At 41.8% G+C, this 20,342-nt stretch overlaps 2 pseudogenes; both read left to right on the top strand.

Moving 5' to 3' along the window:
* The first annotated feature begins 310 nt into the window (after nt 1–310).
* On the top strand, nt 311–16,238 carry LOC148035284 (ubiquitin carboxyl-terminal hydrolase 6 pseudogene; annotated as a pseudogene).
* A 47-nt stretch (nt 16,239–16,285) lies between these two features.
* LOC148035283 (uncharacterized) lies at nt 16,286–17,475 on the top strand (annotated as a pseudogene).
* The last annotated feature ends 2,867 nt before the right edge of the window (nt 17,476–20,342 follow it).

Genomic DNA, 20,342 nt, shown 5'->3' with positions numbered 1-20,342 from the left:
TTATTGCTGGGATTTGCAAGTATAGGGAAGTTCCCTTGGCTTGATGTTTGTTGGTATATTCTGGGGTAGTTTGCTGGTGGGATCCTTGGATGTGGCATAGGAACATCACTTTATGGAGTGAGTTTAAAGGATGCTTTGGTAATACCAAATGTTTGGGGGATCCCTTGGTTTTTTTTCTGCAGCGTTACAGAGAAAGAAAAGGGGAAAGAATAGAAAAAGCTAATCTTAGATTTGTCTAAGATTATCGAGTGGTGGCGGCAAAAACGGATGGGAGAGAATTCGAATAGGGAGGGAGGGGAGAACTGACGCCATGGAGGAAGCTGTCGGGTCAGAAATCGAAGGAATGATGAGAAGAATAGTGAAGAAAGATACAAAAAGCTCCCGAATCGAATAGTGGCAAATAATGGCGGCAGTCTGTTTCTCACAATAGCAGGTTCTGTACATAGCTTCTCTCTGGAGGACGGCATTGCTTTGGTCATGAATCATTACGATTCACGCAGGTCTAGTGAAATACTGAGAGGGGCAATCAATCGATTTTATACCCCCTGGTGTTGATGCCAATGGAAAGCCTCACTGATTTCTGACTCAATTGGCAGAGGACACCTTCAAGCGCTCAGACAAAGCAATGGACAGAGGCGACAGTAGCTCTTCCTGGCTATGGCGATGGTGGGCGCTGCTGTAAGGGGTGTCTCGACGTCTCTATTGCAGCAGCCTCAACAGCATCAGGACGACAGTCTTGTCACGAAGAGCTCGTGGCTGATAAGATGAATTTATCACATGATAAGACTTTACAATCTGACTTGAGAAGGCTTTGGAGAGAGCAAGATAGACAGGCTGGTAGCATACGACACGCATGTGTGGCACGGATGATGAACTTCAACTCAGGTTCCAATTGATCATGTTGAATGCTAGAGAGATGAAGGACTTGCAGTTTGTCTAGTCGACAGCTACCAAAGCTGTACTACTCAAGAAGCGCACAGCCACTATCAAACGTTTAAGCTTGCTGTGATCATGGATTGGCTAGATCACGCCAGTGAGAAGATAGGATAGTGTTTGGGATTATTTACAAGCAGGTGGCGACTGAAGTGAGCTAAGCTTCAACTTTGGAAAGGAGCAGACTGCATAGTGGCAACAAAGTATTCTGCTAATACATTGAAGTGTCGTTCCTAATTGTTGGATTACATCACTGAGCTCAAAGAAGACACAGCTTCATTCTGCTAAGATTGCAAATTGCAAAGGCTAATAGGCACCATACTATCATAGACTTACCCAGTTATTAATTCATGCAATGCTGTCCAACACACAAAGAAGATAGAGAAAGGCTCAATGGAGCTCACAAGTGCATGATGCTCATGGTCAACAAACAACGGGATGCTCAAAGATGGCAGCTTTCCTGGACTGAAGAAAAATTCTGAATTTCTTCTCCAACACATAGCTGAAGGATTTAGACAAATACAATCAGGAAATAGCTGCTGCTTTTGACCACTTATTGTTTTTGAAGAACCGGTTGTGCTATGTTCTACTGAATCATGTGGAATCTATCTCTAATTCTGTTCAAATGTATTGTGGTTAAAGGCAGCAGTTGTTGATGAGGATGAATCAGAGCTTGTAGAAGGAGAACCATTCTGTCCAGCTTGCTTACAGATCACCCTAAACTGTATTAAAACCTAAAGAAGAGTGGAAAATGAAATAAAATATAAGGATCTTTGGTTACCAAGGAGAGGATCACTTGTTGAAATACCAAAACTGTTCATGACAGCATATAAAGAACATGGGTTTGCTCAGTTTCTTTGTTGTAACTCTATGATTATGACAAGCAATATAGTAAACTTTGACATCAAAAATTTGAGTTCTTCTTGTTAGCCTCTTTCCTTGTTGAATCTTGAACCCTGTGTTTAGCAGCTCTTACACAAACTCTACGACAACGATTGCCAGAGAACTTACTTCTACAACTTGATAATTGTGGGTCAGAAAACAAAAATCGCTATCTCTTTGCATATCTATCATTGCTTGTTGCACGAGGAACATTCAAGATGATCTAGCTTGGGTTTCTCATGGTGGGTCATACACATGAAGACATTGATGCAATGTTTAGCAAATTTTCAGAGAAGCTAAGGACGAGCATGACCTTCACTTTTCCTCATCTTATATAACATTTTCAATCATGCCAGATGACTAGTCCTACACCTTTCTTATTGACACATGTGCCCGAATTTAAGAGATACATTGAGGGATACTTGTGTGATTCGAAAGATACACTTGTTGGTCACTCAAAACCTCTTCAATTTCGGTTTTATATGCAAGGAGATACACCTGTCATGCAATACAAGATGCATCCAAAGTCCCCAGATTGGTTACCAAGAGAAGGTGGCATTGAATTATGGAAGAGAGACCGTGCAGGAAAGCCTACTCTTCCAAAGGGTGTTCCAATGTTGCTGCCCATGTTTGAGTATGTTAAGGATCATCAAGAAGTAGTAAGTGGAGTTAAAGATTATCTGAAGTATTGGGAAAGATGGTCAAATGTACAAGGACCTGAAGCAGAGTTCACAAAGTTTATAACACCAGTGATTGATTATTGGAAACATATGATCTACGCTCTTCAAACTCCAAATGTCCAAGAAGATTTATTTTTCATAGATTTTTGGCCAAGAACACAAAGTGATGTAACCAATATAGATGTAGATAATGCAGATGACTTCATTGGATTGGAAGAGTTGAATGATCACTATTGTGGTCCTCTGAGCAAACGACCCAAACATGCATTTGAACCAATGCTTGATGTTAAGAAAGATGACTTTGTGCTTGTTAGACCTTCAGATCCAATATATCCAATATGGCTTGGTGTTGCACAAACTGAGGTCGATACAAATAGACATTCCAAAAACTTCAACAAGGTACGTATACAATCTTGGGCACCAGTTTGTAGTCGTCAGAATGCTACAGATGCAGAGGTGTATTTTAATTGTTGGGATAAATATTGGATGTGCAACAAAAAAGATCCTGAACGATGGGAAACAATAGATAGCATTGTCTTCTCTTGGATGAAGAAAGGTACAAAATCTCCCAAAAAAATCAAAATTCCCCCAAAGGTTGTATTGAAGGCTAAAGAAAGTCTACATGAATCCATCGACTGAAGATTTTCCTTGAATATTTCAAGGATATTAAAACTAAGGTGTTTATTAACACCACCTTTTTGAGTTTTTTTCAATCTCTTGGAAACAACCATAAGTAGTAATATGTTTAATTGCACCAAGTTCCAAATTAATGAAATTCCCAAAATTCATGAAATCCATTTTGATTTGGTTTTCCCATATTGATGGGAAATTCCCAAAATCCCGAATATGGAGTTCAATCCTTCACTTTCTCTATGGCCTCAAGTTGGCACTTTGGATGCGGGTATTCCCCTACCTTGGCACTTCCCTTTTCAACCGTCTTGGGGGTTGAAGTTTCTGCCTCTACATCCTAATCTTCTTTCCAATAGGCAAAGTCGTAGCACTCTCAATTTTCAGTGCGATCTTAGCTTTTGACCGCTTCTTCCTCCGCCTGCGGCTCTTTTTCCCTATCGAGGCTACATCGAGGTTACTGGGTCCTAATAGTGATATGCTGGCCTGCTTCGTCTGGGCATGGGTCATGACCCGCAATGGGATAGGTGTGGCCTCCACATCAAGGTTCTTGACACCAAACAGCCCCAATGGGACATATGGTACATTGGCTGAACTTGAAGAAGGTTTCTACTTTGGGCAATCAACAAAGAGATGGGTGATTCCGCACTCAACACACCTTAGGTCAGCTTTGTCTCTATTCTGCTACTCCCTCTCGGGGCAACGTGATGAGACATGACTTGGGTGACCACAAGTCCAATAGATGATTGGATCCTGTGTCTACCCTCCTAGACCTCTACCTCGTCCTCTCCAAAATGCCATTACCGGTGCTTGTCGATAATCCATAAGGATTGCATTGCCCTCATCGTTGTGAGAGACATAAGGGTATAAGTAAGCATCTTTCTCATTTTTCTCTTCCACGTAGTGGATTGGAGCGTCACTCAATGGATGGGTCACATAGGGACCACGCGGTCTAGATATGCATGTAGGGTTTATGTCCACCCTAGGGATAGCTGGCTTAATGTCGTTAGGCGTAGGAAGGGCCAATGGGGCTCCCCTTCCAAAGAGTGGTTGCGGCCTATTTGCTAGGTAAGGCTGACCATATGGTTGGGAGTAAGGAAGTATTCTGGGTAATCTGCAATGCACAATGTTGTGACCGAGCCTGTGCAGTTAGTGCAAGGTCTCGACCGAGGGTCTTGACACTCGATCGGGGAATGGTTTTCGCCACAGTACACACATTGGACGTGTGGGCGTGTTGGTCATCTCCACATGTCTTGCAGCTTGGCTATCTCCATCTTGACATCAGCCAACTCTTAGTTCGTCTCAGTGGCTTTCCCCTTATCTTGGGATGATGGGGCTGGTCATTCACTAGAGGCTGACACTCTTTCTGAACTTCACGAGTTGTCTTCTTCTAAGTTGGAGCTCCTAGAGGTCCGCTCTTTCAGCTGATCATCAACTCTGATGGCTTCCTCAAAAACCCTAACTAGCGCATCTCGCTACAAGCTCGACTTGGCTGCCAAGGCCTTATACAGTTCCTCGTTTTGAATTCCACTGATGAATACAGTTGAAACTGCTCTTTCCGTCGGTCGTTCATCTATAGGGATTCTCTTGAAGAGACTCCTCACGTGGGTTACGCAATTGCGAATGTCCTCCTTCTCTTTCTGCTTGACATTCATCAGTCGGACTAGCAGATTGTCGTAGTATCCAGGCTCGGCAAATCTCTTGACGAAGAGATTCTTGAGGCTATTGAAATTTGCTCACTCTACGGCATCTAAGCTTGTATACCAAGTCTTTCCCTTGTCACCTAAGCAGAGCCCAAACGCTTGAGAGTGTTGAGTCAGGTTGTTGAGGATATTGGCTTCGCAAACTTGCTCGAACTGCTCTACAAAGCTGTATGGATCGTCATGAGGTTGGTACTTGTCGAGCTGCTTTGCGACTATTGGGATTTTAGACTGGCTCTTAGAGCCTTGGGTTGCTCCTAATCCTACCAGCAGTGATGTTGCCAATGCTGCGGCACTCTGCTCTGCTACGGTGTTTTCTAGCAGCCACTTCATGAGAAGCTCGGTAAGCATTAGGCCTCCTTCTAGGGCTCTCTCTGCTAGGGTGTTGTCTAGTAGCTACTTCATGAGAAGCTCGCTAAGCGTTAGGCCTCCTTCTAGGGCTCTCTCATGATCCGTTCAGTTTCTATCAGCTAAGTTTAGCACTCGCTACACCTCTCGCAACTCCGTGCTTTGCCTCTGGCTCCTGGTCTTTTAGTCTCTATTGTATTCAACTATGCTTTGCAATGCTTTGTGGGCTAGCTTTCACTCTTCTTCTAAGTTTGCAATGATAGCATCTGTTGTCCTACCGCGGTGCTCATACCGGGTGTGTGCATCGTAGTTGCTGACCAGTTGTTGCTGAATAGCCTCTAGGAAGACACCTAAGTCGAGTTCCTCGTTAGACCTGCGGTCTCAGCCTTCTTCTGCCATAGTCGAGTTCTCATGCTTCACCAAGCTATTGATCAAGTTGAGTAGGTTTGTCAGATCCACTTCGTTGGCGCCGCTTGCTTGGTCCTACTTCGCGTGTCTCCGTCTGTGAGTTCTCTCCTATTGGTGGGTTCCTTGAGTGGCTTATCTAAGTGAGTTCCTTGACTTATTTAAATACATTCCTCAATTCTTCTCCACTCAGTGTGTGTGTTCTTTCTAGTGCACCTATGCTCAATCAGGCTTTTAGTTTTCCTTAAGTGCACTTCAAGTGCAGAAATTCAAGGTGAGTGCGGCAAACAGTCTCTAAGTGTCTTACGCACCCTCGCTTTGTTTTGGTCCTCATAGGATTTTTCGATCAATTCTCTGGCCATCTTGACGGGGTTTAGGGTTTTTTATATTACGTTGCCTTGCTCGTTTTTTTTTTTGGGTCCAATCAGGATTTTATGGCTCAGCGGGTTGCCTCTAGGTCTCTAGGTCTTGCGACAGCCCACTCACGGCTGCGCCTTACAATTTTGTCTATTCCATGTGCCAAAATCAAGTTCTGAGCGTCAAGAGGACTTGTGACAGTTTGCACTCCTGAGCTCTAGCCAGGTCAGGTCAAATATCTGAAAATTTGAGACAATTTCACACTCGGTCCAATTGGTCCAAATTGCAAGGGCCGAGTGGGTGACTCGGATGGGCCGAATCACATTGGTCCGAGGACAGAACTTTTTGCGGGCCAAGAGCCGAGTGCCGTCACACTTGGACAGGCCGAGTCAGGTCTTGGGCCGAGGACCGAGTCAGATCTTGGGCTGAGGGCTGAGTTGCTCAAGGGGCCGATGGCCGAACTAGTAAATGGGACCGAGTGGACTCTGGGTCAAGGGCCGATTAGGGTTTCCGGGTCGAGCCGACCAAATGACAGGGGCTGAGGGGGTCGAGTCTGGGACTGGACCTAAACACAACCACTCAGATGGGTCGAATGTGACGTGAGGAATGCTACACGACGACGATTTTGATTGAATCTTGTGATTTAGGCAATCACTCCAAGCATAAACTTCCAGATCCTAACTAAGGTACCAAGGGAAGTGATTGGTATACCTGAGGTGAGCACTAGGCTCTCTGATGATGAGATCGAATCAAATCTTTACGGGGGCTCTCTCTCTCTCTCTCTCTCTCTCTCTCTCACTGCAATGGTTGCAAATGAGCTCTCCCTTGGCCTCTTAGCTCTTAAACCCCCTCCTGGGTAAGGTTTTGATGCTCCCAATCACTCACTTGCCGACATTAAGTATCCCAAGCAAGCTTTTTTCCATTTTTTGCATGATTTATACCCTGTTTTGCAATAGTAAACCCTATCCTTTCCTGATTCGATTTCCTAATCCTATCCGATACTAAATGCAACAAGAATCTAAAGCAACAAACTGAAATGATTTCTCCCTATTTTCCAATCATCAAACAAACTAACTAACCCAAAATACTTACTTGTTTTGAAGATCAAAGCACCCAAACTTCCTACCTATCTCAAGCTCCGTTTCGGGGATGAATCCCTTACTTCAATGCTTGATATGAGGCGTGCAAGCGCTCAAGCTTGAATCTGTTGGTCCCGGCAACGGAACCAAAATGTGGGAGCTTTTGCTCAACCGCCAAGACCCACAAATCGCTTATTTTTTCAAGCATTCCAAGCGAGCTCTGATGGCTATCTCACACCTAGCTAACGCGCCGTTGATCCTATGAGTGTAGTGAGCTTACCTTAATGCCGATATGAGTTGCCTTCTCTCTCGCGCACATCGGTAGCTCCAGGATTCTAGATGCTAGCTCAAGCATTCCCAAGCCTCCTCCATCTCCAAGCTCCATCCACCATAGCCGTGGGCACAAGAGAAGAGAAGAGAAGAGAAGAGAAGAGAAGAGAAGATAAGAGAAGAGAAGAGAAGAGAAGAGGAGATGGTGAAGAGCTTCACCCTCTTAGTCCCTCACTCCAACACACTCACTCTCTCTCGTCCTCACATTCCCTCTCTCAAGAGCACACACAAGCAAGCAAGAAGAAGAAGAAGAAGAAGAAGAAGAAGAAGAAGAAGAAAAAGAAGAAGAAGAAGAAGAAGAGAAGAGCTCTTGTTAGCCACACACCAAAAGAATGAGCTTCCATTCACTTTTTGAACTTTATATATACAAACCCTAAAACCCCCATGGGCGCCCATCCCATTTTACATGACCAGCCATTGTGGCAAGGTCCCTTTTTCTAATTCCCTCTTCTTGCTTCATGCCCTAAGCCTATACAGGTCTATTCTTTTACAAGTGGCATAGGAGGGAGCCTGGCGCTCTTTTATAAAAGTTTTTAGAGTCTTGTGGGAGCTCACGCTCAATCGCCAAGACCCATGGACCGCTTATTGTTTCAAGCATTCCAAGCGAGCTCTAATGGCTATCTCTCACCTAGCCGACGTGCCGTTGATCGTAGGAGTATAGTGAGATTACCTTAATGCCGATATGAGTTGCCTTCTCTCTCGCGCACACTGGTAGCTTCAGGATTCTACATGCTAGCTCAAGCATTATCAAGCCTCCTCCATCTCCAAGCTCCATCCACCATTCCATGGGCCTAACAATTTGATTGGGCATTGGTTGTTGACTCACAGGAACAATATTAGGGTTCAAAACTTGGCCTCCAACATTTGGTGGAGCCAACTGACTAGCCATAGGCATAGTCACACTGAGAGTAGCTGGCAGCAAAGGTACATTTTGAACCATGCTTCCTCTCCCATTAGGGTTATTCATAGGCATCCCTTGACTTCCATTCATCAATGGTAGATTGCCTCCAGTTACTAAACCCGCATTAAGATTTATTCGAGAGGAGTAGGCCGTTTGTAATCGTGACTCTACTCCTTCTGCCCTCACGATGGTGGTGTCTATATCAGCCAAAGCCACACTGCTCAATTGTACCTGAATATTAAAATCCAATCCATGCAAGAAGTATTGCAATTGGACAACCGGCGGAATAGAAATGTAAGTTTGTAACTTACGAAACACTTCCTTAAGCTTCTTAGCATAGGCTTTCACATTCTCATGGGAGTCTTGGCGTGTTACATTGAAAACACGCAACCAGTATTGGCCACCTCTTTCAGGGGCATATTCTCCTCGGAAAGCTGCATAAAATTGGTCAATTGTGGTGATGGTTCCAGTCTCTATGCTATGGTACCATACTGTAGCCCTTCCTTTTAATGTCATGTTAAAAAACATCATAAGATGTCCCTCATCTTGGATGCAGTAATTAAACATTAATCTTTGGAACTCACAAATGTGAAACTCCGCATCTTCTTCAGCTAACCCATTAAAAATGGGCAAAGGAACTCCTAAGGCTGGTAGATCCGGTGTCCCTACAGGAATTGCAATGGGTTGTGCCATGAAGACAATCGGATTGACAATAGGAGTTTGAACTGATGGAATCACACCCCCACTTGAAGTGGGTTGACTTGGTGGAAGAGAGGAAGAACTTGCACTTCCTTCTGCACCTAAAGGACTATGTGCAGTAGTTGGGTTACTAAGACCACTACCTCTTATGCGTATCGGGCTACTCCTTTGAGGAGAATAGCGACTTACGATCTCCAACCGCCGTCTAGCCCTCTCAGCACATTTTGCTTTTTGTATTTCGGCTTGACGGTCCTTGTCAGAGGACATAAACCAACTTTTTGGTCCCTAAAAACCCTAGATTTGAGAACCACCACTTGTTGGCGGCTCCCGGCAGACGCACTACTAATGGGACCTAAAATGGGCCGACATTGGCTATGGCACTAGCTGGACCTCATGCTCATAACAGACAAACACACCCTCACGGCCTCGCGGGCCAGGAATGTCTATCTACTGCTAAAGGACGAACTGTCCTAAAGCCTAATCTATGCGTTTATCGTTTTATAGTTCAATGTTTCCCTTTCTATAAACTCCACAAAGGGAGAACCCATACACATTAGCAATAAATACCACAATAATCACATACATGGGAGGCAACCTCTCGGTGGAATCACCACGGCCCCATGCAGCTCTCCTACATCGTAGGGATTGGCCTCTTGATGCGCTGCTCAACATATAGAACAAACAAACAAACTCCACTCTTTCATTTCAAAAGTTTCCAGAAGATACCATACGTCCTCCCCAAGAAACAAACGTCTATCCTACGGCTTAGGATGCCTTTCCACACTCAAGCGTGGGTCATTGTCATTGAAAATAGGTGCTATGCATCCAATCTTTCTTATTCTAACACCATGGTCTACATGCACATGCAAAGTGAATGATCCTAAAGTGCAAACATAATTTTCAAATTAGACACGTGCTTGTGCACAACCAGGCTTTTAATCGCTTATTCCCTAACGCGTTGCGGCGATGTGCAAGGATAGCACCGAGATAACACTCGTGCTTCTATCCTCTTAATTAAAATACCACGGACTCTATGTCATGGTATACATCATAAAATCAACAACAATCAGCACGAAAATCACGCCATTCAAACATCCCAACCCCCTACGTTTAGGTATTGCTTTCGTTGCATAGGTGTAGAGGTTCATTTTGTCATGTTTTGATGTAGAAAAAGCAATAAATCACAAATTTGACAAGGAGATAGGGAAAACTGAGGCTAAACCCCATGCTTTGCCACTACCATACATCCACAAATAATCATTATATTTTTCCTTATTTTTCCAAGACGTATTTTTATTTTTTTCCTTATTTTCCCCATTTTCTTAATTTATTTGGCAATAAAATATACTATTTTCTGGTTTTTCTTGTTCCAATCACTTTAGCATACTAACATTCAATTTATCTTCCATATTCCCCCATGGGAACATCTTTTACCCACCCGAAACGGAAAAACTACCATTTTACCACTAAAAATCCAAATTTTTTGGGTTTACGAGAATAAAATAAAGCATGTAAATCATTGAAAAATCAAGATTTTCTTATAAACAGCAATTACTCATGATGCAAACAGCACACAAATAAATTTTTATCCAATAAGAACATAATTATCATCATAAACTATAAAAAATCCTTCATTTTCTTCATAAAAATGATCATACCGTGTTTTTACGTAACCCGAGATGCCTTGAATGACTGCATAACCAGCAGATGGAGCCTCCATTTCTCTCAATCCAATGTTGTACTTCAATCTTTAGCATCTCCATCAATCTTCATCACCATTTCCTTCATTCTCCCTCCCCGATTCCTCCTTCAAGATGGTACACATGAACAGCTAGCAGAGGGGAGAGAGAGGGAGGAGAGAGAAAGACTAGAATCTATTCTCTTCATCCAGACAGCCATATTTCACGTGAAGACCGGCGATATCATCAGCCAAGAGGGAGAAGTTAAGGCCCAATTTCGGTTTCATGGGGTACTCTTAGCCTGCAAATCCAAGATCCATGGGGGAAGCGAAATTTGCACCGCCTGCGTGCTGCCGTCATCTCCTTCTTCTTCACATTTTTTTTCCCATAAAATTGGGGGGGGTGTCAAGATTGTGGGAGAGAATGAAGGAGTCTCACTTGTAGCTTTCTTGCTTGCAGAATGGGGGAATACACACAAGGGTGGAGGCTAAAAACAGTTTTCCTCTTCTTAGTTGTGTAAGCCAAAAAGAACTCTCGTACATAGAAATAGAAGAACCCTATATATGGGTCTCAAACCAAACTCAACTAACTAAGGTGGCATACTAACTGAGCCACGAACTAGAGTAGATAAGGATAGCTGTCATCTAGCTATTATTCATGGAACACAATATTAGTGAGTTTGGGAATCTCTCAATTCCCATTTTTTGAAGACTAAAAAGGTGGCACCTGGATAACATGTCCATAAGTTTCTCAAAATGGTATGATGTACCTATCATTGGAAAGCACTTGAAAAATGGAATCTATTGAACTATAGAGCGTTTGATTTGGAGCTATAGTGTTCAAGTTATAACAAATCCAAAGATTTGACCACGTGTCCCAAACTTCTGGGAAATTCCCATATTCCCGAATATGGTGTTATGGGCAGTGTACCAACCGCGTCTACAACTGACAAGTCGGTGACATAAATGCACAACGGTCACCCTAGCATATCATGAGTGGAGCTCGATATCTCAACAGGTGGGGGGGAAGGGGGTTAAAGTCCCCAAAGGGCACCCCCCATTTGGTCCAAGGTTTGTCCAACCTTTCGTATCTTGCCCATTTTGTGGCCTCTTCCTCATCCGGGCTTCATTTCAACCTCTAAAAAATCCTACACGTCCATCTTGACATCCCGCACTGACTGGCAGCTCCTGGCATCCCGCACGGCAGTCGAAAAAATTATCAAAAATCTGCAAGTGTCGCTTGGGCGCCTTTTAAAAGACGTCTTTCACTTGGTGCTTAAAATCATCCTAGCTGCAACCGCCGCCTTCGATGTTAAATATTTTTCCCCTAAATTTCAGATTTTTTGGCAAATTTTAGGCACATCCCGGGCTCAAAACTCCGCTCTCAAAAGGTAGATGGACAAAGGAGATCTTTGAGAATAGAGGAGAAAAGAAAGGCTTCTGCTCACATGGTCAATATGGCCTTGATGGGCTGAGATTATGAAATAAGTAAAGGAGCCAGCAATCTTGGAAGAAGCACTTACCGATCTAGCATGGAGAGTAGCTATGCAAGCTGAGTATGATAGAATCATGAAGAATGACACTTAGGAGATAGTAGATCGGCCAGTAAAAGAGAAAGATTATTGGCACCAAGTGGGTCTGGAAGGTAAAGTACAAGACTAATGGCAGCTTAGAAAAGTACAAATCCAGATTAGTTGCATAGGGATTTTCATAGGCTGAAGGATTTGAATTTCAAGAGTCATTTGCTCCAATTTCATAGAAAGGGTCTACTTCCCTATATGCCATACATAAAATATTTCTACTACTTGATGTAATAAACCTAGGTAGCAATATTGGAGCATCCATGAATAATGAAAATATTAATTACTTTTCTTAAAATTTTATACTAATTATGCCAAGTTTTTGTTCTTAAGCACAAATAAGAGCGGATTTTAAAGATGATATTTAAGTGCAAAATTATCTAGAGACCTATAATAGAGGCATTTTTGGTGCAAAATGAAAATGGTTACAAATCAAGGGGCTGGAGTTTTCCTAAATGTATTTCAATGTGCCAAGAATCCAATGCAAGTGTTCGTTCGTTGATCGGAGTCCATTTGACCCCCCATTTAATGACCACAAGGTTTAGCATTATGAAGTAGCTACTAGATCTGAAAGCTAGAAAGCATGTGATGGAGGCCAACCTGATAGATTTTGATGCCAAAAAGCCGCTCACATAATCAGATCAAGATTTCAAGGCTGTTTGCCCCTCCAACTGAGTTGAAACTACTTATGAGCAAGTGTGAAAAGAAAATAATTGAACTAGATAAGTGAGAGGTTAAAACTAACCTTGATTAAAGACCACAAAACACAAAATGCAAATGAGATGGGAGGGCACATTTTTTTTGGTGCCTCCTTCTCTCCCAAAAATTTTGATTTTTTATGCATGTTGAGATCATCCTCTTGGGCTGGACTTGCTCCAATTTTTTGCCCCATCAATCACCTCAGATTGCACAAAGAATGGTGTAGTAACTAGCAATATCAAAATTTAGTCTTTGTCTCTCCTCTTTGTTCCTTGGTCATATGTTTGTTTATGAGAGAGAGAGAGAGAGAGAGAGAGAGAGAGAGAGAGAGAGAGAGAGAGAGAGAGAGAGAGAGAGAGAGCCGATTTGATGAATCACTGTGATGGAAGATGGTTCAAAAGCATAATGGCATGTAGATCGGGTATTTTGGATGTGTCAACGACGGCTAGGAAATTGCATCAACGCTTTATTTTCTCAAAATATGAGATGTAATATGTGGATTTTTTAATAAGCAATATTTATGATGAATCATTAGTGCATATGATGGAAAGATGATTTTAAATGATTGAAATATATTTATTGATGTTTGGAATTCTAGAAATCCATTCATTTTTCCTTTTGAATATTAAAAATAATAAAATTACAAAACTAGAAACACAAGATTTAATGGAAAATGGGATTGTTCATGGGTTTTGGGAATCAAACGATGTTCGCATGGCATGAGAATGAATATACTGATGGATTACACTTCACATAAGTCATACAAATCAGAAAACTCAAAAAATTTAGTAAATTATATTGAAATAAATGGGAAAATTCAACGACGAATAGTCAAATAAAGGGAGAAAACCAAAAAAAAGTTATTTTTGTGCATAAAAATCATGGAAAATTAAAAGAATGTTTGTGATTGTATAATAAACATGAAGCATGAGGGTTTGCCTCAATTTACATTTATTTATATGTTAAAGTGTGTGTTTTAGGGCTCATGTTTATGAAAATTTATTGTGAAATCTCCCTACATTAGTGCAAATAATCTAAATATAAACAAGAGGGGGTGTGTGGCTGAAATGGAAAGATGTTTGATTAAGTTGCTGATTTCTTTGTATATCTTAGCATATAGAATGTGGTTCATATAAGTTTTAAGAGGTTCAATAGCAAAGTTAGCCTGGTGTTATTCCTTAGCAACACATCATGATGCTAGTAAAGATTGTTTGTGCACTTCATATTGTCGAAGGGGTTTTAGTCAAAAGGTCGTATCCACCGGGGATCAGAGATAGAAGGAAGTAGAGAATAGGAGATAAAGAGAAGAAAAAGAATAGACAAGAGGTAAACAAGATAAAGACAAAGCACAATGAATCAAAGCACTATGTATTGATAGAACCTAAAATTCCTTGTCTGGAACTACTCAGAAGCAATCTCCAAGAATTAGATCTCCTGGAGCTCCTTTGTAGATAAAAAAATGTGCATCAAATACTAACTTCTTCTCTACTGATCCGACCGTAGATCTAATGGTTCCATTGGCTCCAAAAGGGGGGTAAAACCCTAGGACACCTAGTCTGAATTCTTCCAGATCGCTCCTTCTTCTTCTCCCAGTTCTAAGTGTTTTTTACTATCTCTAAATTGTGATTGTGACCCGTGCGATTTTTCCAATCCTTCTTTTTTCATGAAATCTCCAAATATGGTTGAAAAAACAACTTACTTTTTGTTTTCCACCCTATTCTAGAAGTTTTCTATATCTTTTTCGGATATTTACAAGAAATAATATCCAAAATATCAAAACTATGCTAAACTTGTCCAAAAATCTCATATTTTGAAACTATCTATACTATAGACGCTGACACTAATAACTAATATGGCATTGACTCTCTAGATCAATAAGAAAGCCAGATGATGATGCACTCTTGAGTTTTTCTCATTGTGTCCACGTAGTGGCATGACAACGTTGGCTACTTTTCTGTTAAGTTGTTTGAGCATGGAGTGCCATACACTTTATACATGCAGTCTAAATATGGTATCAGAAGATAAATTCCTAGATGCATTGTAATTGTATGTCTAGGTGAAAACCAACATTGAGAGCATGTAAGATTCCCCTTTGCTATAGGTTAGTGTGATATCTTGGGAAAATCGATTAAGTGAGGAATATATACAGTCTCCTGGATCATTACACCTATATTATGAAAGGACTCTATTCTATTCGTCGTCATACTGCTGCGCATCCGAGGTGTGAAATCCACCAAAAAGTTGTGTGTGTGACATTTGTTACTTTGTACATACTTAGTCGTTGTGTTTGCATCTTGTTCTGCATGGGCAGATCATAGCAAAGGTGGTGATACTGTTGTGCAAGAAGTTAAGGGTCATACAGCAGGGCTGCTTAACTTGGGGAACACTTGCTATATGAACTCTACTGTACAATGTTTGCATGCTGTTCCTGAACTGAAGGATGCCTTGCAGAAATATTCTGGGGGAGGTGCCAATGAACTGGATCCTTCATCTCATCTTTTAACACTTGCTACCCGTGAATTATTTAATGAACTTGATACAAGTCATAGGGTTGTAGCTCCTATTTGGTTTTGAACGGTTGTGAGAGGAAAGTATCCACAATTTGCACATCAGTCAAACACTGGTGCATACATGCAACAGGATGCTGAAGAATGCTGGACACAATTGCTTTACACTTTGTCTCAGCATTTGCAGCCTATGAATGATGGTAGGTTATCTTCATCAGTTGTCAAGGAGCTCTTCAGCATTGAATTAACCAGCAAGATTGCTTGTGCTGAGAGTGGAGAGCAAGAAACAGAAAAAGAGAGAGTGTACTCTTTGAAATGCCACATTTCACAGGATGTCAACCATTTACATGATGGGCTGAAAATAGTAATGAAGTCAGAGAGTTGGAAAAAGTATCATCAACTTTAGGAAGAAGTGTTGTTTATGTAAAAGAATCAGAGATCAGTGACTTGTTGAAGTATCTGATTGTCCATTTTGTTAGGTTTTTTCTGGAAGAGAGAGTCTGATCAAAAAGCAAAAATTTTATGGAAAGTAGAATATCATGTGCTATTGGATATTTTGGGATCTCTGTTCTCAAGATCTGAAAAGAAAGCTCAAGGAACCACGCCAAATTCTCAGGGAGAAGGATGATGCCAAAGTAGATATAACAAAGAGGGAAAGAAAAAAGCAAAGGGAGGGAGAAAAAAAGAAACAGCTTTCTATGATCGGGGAGTCTGCCATCGAAGAAGTGGGGAGGAGGTTTTCAACCTGCTTTTGGTTTACTGTTGAAGGGAGTGATCAAGCTACAGATGTTTTGGGTGTGATCGAATTTAGGGGAGAAAGTAAAGTCATATGATCCTATTATTTGCGAAGAAGGCTGTTGATTGGATTAACAGTGAGAGCATGCAGTCTATGTCTGATGCTTTTGAGGATCTAAAGCAGTTGGAAGAGTTGGAGCAAAGGAAAACATTTGATGATCATGGTTCTACAATGCCTTCAGGGTCAGCTCTATTTTTCATAAGGAGGTTCACTTTACCTTACTTGCACCATTGTGAATTGCTTGAGAGGATGTTCCTTAGTGTGACTACTGTTGAGGAATTTAAAAGGGAAGAAGAAGTAAGAATACAAAGAGGCAGGAGAAGGGGTCTATTCGAGGATCATTGATCACGGCAGTGATGAAGCGGAGTCTCATGTGGACATTCTCAGAAAGACCAAGGGCTTCATCTCTACAAAGAATGTTCAGCCTGAACCTTTGAAGGCAGATGATGGAGCAGTCAGGGTGTGATGAGGGAATTGCTACATAAGGTACTGCAAAACAGGTTTTTGCATATGAGCTCAATAGCGATGAAAGGGGATTGGGTTCGTGTTCTCAGAGCTGTGCTTGGCGGCTACTATGCAAAAGGATCTTCTCGCCAGGGTGGACCAAGCCCACGTGGAAGCAGTAGCTCGAGTTCTTGAATAGGTGGCTATCCTCAGGCAGAATGTTGCCGACTTTCTTTGGGGAGCAAGGAGAGAATTACTTCCAACATTGAGAATGATGGCTCGAGATACCCTGGTGCAGTTGCTGCACTTAGCATAGTAGGAGATTTTATGTTCGATCAAGCTGCACATAGCGATTTTCTTGGTGCTATTCTAAATACTAGAATCTCTCGAAAAAAAACTGGTGACATTCTTGTCCAGGGTGACGTTGGTGCACAAGTGATTATTGTTCCTGATCTAGCCAATTACCTTGTTTCTTTTATTACTCAGGTTCGTAGAACTCCAGTTATTTGTAAAGTGGTTCCATTGGCAGATCTCCAAATTCAACCTCCCAGGTGAGAGGTAGCAAAATGGTTTAGATCATAAAATTTGTTGAAGCGTCTCTTAGAGTGGATGCACTAGCAAGTGCTGGTTTCAAGATATCCCGGTCTAAGCTGGTTGACATGATCAGTGTTGGGGATGTCCATGTAAATTGAAAGGAAGTCACCAAAAGTGGCCATATGGTCAAAACAGGAGATATTATCTCATTGAACCAAAAAGGCAGGTTACAGATTGGACAGATCACAACAACTCGGAAGGGAAAATATGCCGTGGAGCTTCTCTGCTATATGTAATCATAAACAAGTACACTTGTCGTGGTTATAGAAACAACCTAATCGTCGCTTATCTCAAAGAAGACCAACTTCTTAGGATTCTGCTAATACCAAGATATTCTCATATGCAGATACTAAACGGCACAGAATTGTAAACTGTTTGGAGGATTGCATCATTTCTCATAAGATTCAGAGACTCTTTCTTTGACAAGATCAGTTATTTGCATTTCCCTGTGGGTTTATTGTCAAGACTGTGGGTCCATGGATCCATCATTTGGTTGATGCTGCTAAAAGGACAACGCTGAAATTTCTATTTGTAGTTGATAACCAGATTTATACTGTAGGTACCTATGTTGAAGGATGGATTCTATGCTCAGTTGAAAGCTTGCTTTCGATCCTTTCATCACTGCATAGACGAGGTCTCGTTGGGAGCTTGGCAGATCTATTGCTGCTCACAAATCCTCTCATCTTGCTTATTTGTATGATTAATCTTCTATCTTAGAATTAGTCAAGGTCCTCTGTGGTCGCGACTTTTCTTTCGAAAACCCTTCGACATCTTTGGTGAACCTGACGTGAAAGCATCGCATTTAAATTTCAGGATGGGAGATACTTCAGCATCAGTTTCAGCCTCTTCTACGATTCCTGCTTTGTCCTCTACTTCAGCTTCATCATCGACTTCTTCTTCAAGTAATTCTATGGATGATTTAAAGAAAATTTTTCAGAATATGTCTATGTATTTGCAGCTTCCAAATCAGCAGACACAATTGTATATGCAGCAGCAGCAACAGTTGCATCAAAAACAGTTGTCTCAGCAAAGGCAACTATATTCGGAGCAAGAGAATGCAATCAGCGCGACTAAGGTGATTGAAGCAGTTGAGAATGAAAAGAAGCTATTTGATGGCCATAATGTATCGGATTATTTGAAGACGTATGAGATCAAGATGGGATTTTTTGGAGTACTATCAATAGGACTTATGAGTAAATATTTTCTTCGCCTTGTCACACCCGCCTTGAGGATAAAAGTGACTGATCTTTTCCTTCAAATTCGCATTGGAAAGATTTTAAGAAGGCCCTAAAAGAGGAGTATTTTCTTGAGGACATTGGGATGGCTACACGGGGGTCATTCTGAGAGTGTGTCTATGTGCCAAACAAAGGTCTAGCTACTTCAGAATTGATACGAGAATTTGAAGAGAGGTATAGTCAGCTTGATGCCATTGAACAAAGAGCATTGGATGTTGAGAAAGTTGAGCTTTTCTTGCAAGCTGCAGATCCTGCTCTTCAGGAAGAATTAATAGAGCTTCTTGAGGATTGCACGAAGCCTATGTGTCTTAAAATAGATTGGAAAGATGCCCAGGATGCAGTCTCGACTTTGACCAAGAGGCAGATACGGAAGATCCATCTACAGAATGGATCCATGACACCGACGCCGTCTTTTGCTCCTATGTTTGCTTCTACCCCTGTTATTTCTTCTCTTCCTCAGCCAATTACTTGGCCTATGCCAGTGCCTACTGTTTTTACTCCTCCTGTTCCAAGCCCGATGCTGGCTCCTTCTGCTCCAAAATCATCCACTCCGTCGGTTCCTTCCTCTCTTGATGACATAATCAAAGGCATAACGAATTTGACACTGGAGTCAGTTAAAGCAAAATTGGTGGGGAAATTGAAAGAGCAGTTTGCTTCGACTGCGCCTACTATTTCTTCTAGTGCTCCTACTGCAACTAGGAGTACTCCTACTGTACCTAGGAGAGATCGAAGATGTATTTGGTGTGATAGTACGGACCATCAGCATTGCAGGGATTGCGAATCTTTTCAAGATGCAAGGAGGAAGAATTTGGTATTTTGGGGACAAGATGGCAAGATCTGATTGAATGAAATAGGAGCTCCGCTTGCTACGAATTTTGGGAAAGGCGGAATGAAGAAATTAGTAGATGATATGGCTACGCGTACTTCTTATGTGATAGCTAGAGGAGATGCTTCTATTGCATATGGAGTCCAGATTGAGAAAGGATCAGAGAATCAATCAGCATTATGGACCTATACTAAAGAGACAACAAACAAAGGGAAAATTCAGCAGACTGTTTTGACTAGTGTAGGTTCTAGCATCAGATCTGAGATAGGTTGGGATTCGCCTATTGACAGGTACACTATTTATGCCTACTTGGCTAAGTCTCAGGGAGCAGATGTACTTGTTGAGGAGAGCTTAAGAAAGATGAAGAGAATCCAAATGTAGCTAAAAATACTAGAGGGGGTGAGTTTGTTACTCCACCTACTGCAGGGCCGTCTTCTATGAGACCAGGGCCAGAACGACAGATGGAAGATGCTCAGAAGAAAGAAAAGAGGCAAGAGCCTAGAGAGAGAAAGCAGCCAGGGTTTAGATTGATGTCAGATATTGAGACATCTACGGACATGAAGAAAATCTTTAATGACAAGATACTTGGCAGTGAGGTGACTTTTACTATTTCTGAGGTTTTGGGCATCTCGAAAAGAGAGTTTCAAGATCAGTTCCAAGAAGTCTTGAAGAGAAAAAGACATACATTGCCTACTACTGATACATAGGGAGTTTTGATTGGGGAGTTGGATGAGGATGAGGATGAGGTTATGGTTGAAAATGCTTCTATTTTTCCACAGACAGAGAAGAGGGTTCAACCTATGCATTATGCTGAAGCTGATGAGCCTATATTGGTACCGCATAGTCATTTTTCGCGGAGTCATTGGGCTAGGGCAACTACAGAAACAATGGTAAAATTTGGAGAGATACATGTGCCTTATGTTGCTTTGGTGGATCATGGTTGAGAGATTAATCTCATAGTTCATGGAGTTTATGAAAGTAATAGATGGCCTATGGATACAGAGCATGGGTGGCGTATGAGAGCCGCCAACAATACTGCAGG

This window comes from Lygodium microphyllum, chromosome 6 (genome assembly GCF_053477565.2).
Source record: "Lygodium microphyllum isolate KBCC chromosome 6, Lygodium_microphyllum_v1.1.10, whole genome shotgun sequence".
Taxonomy (NCBI): domain Eukaryota; kingdom Viridiplantae; phylum Streptophyta; class Polypodiopsida; order Schizaeales; family Lygodiaceae; genus Lygodium; species Lygodium microphyllum.
The sequence above is the reverse complement of the archived record's forward strand: the minus strand, read 5'-3'. Positions and strand labels throughout refer to the sequence as shown.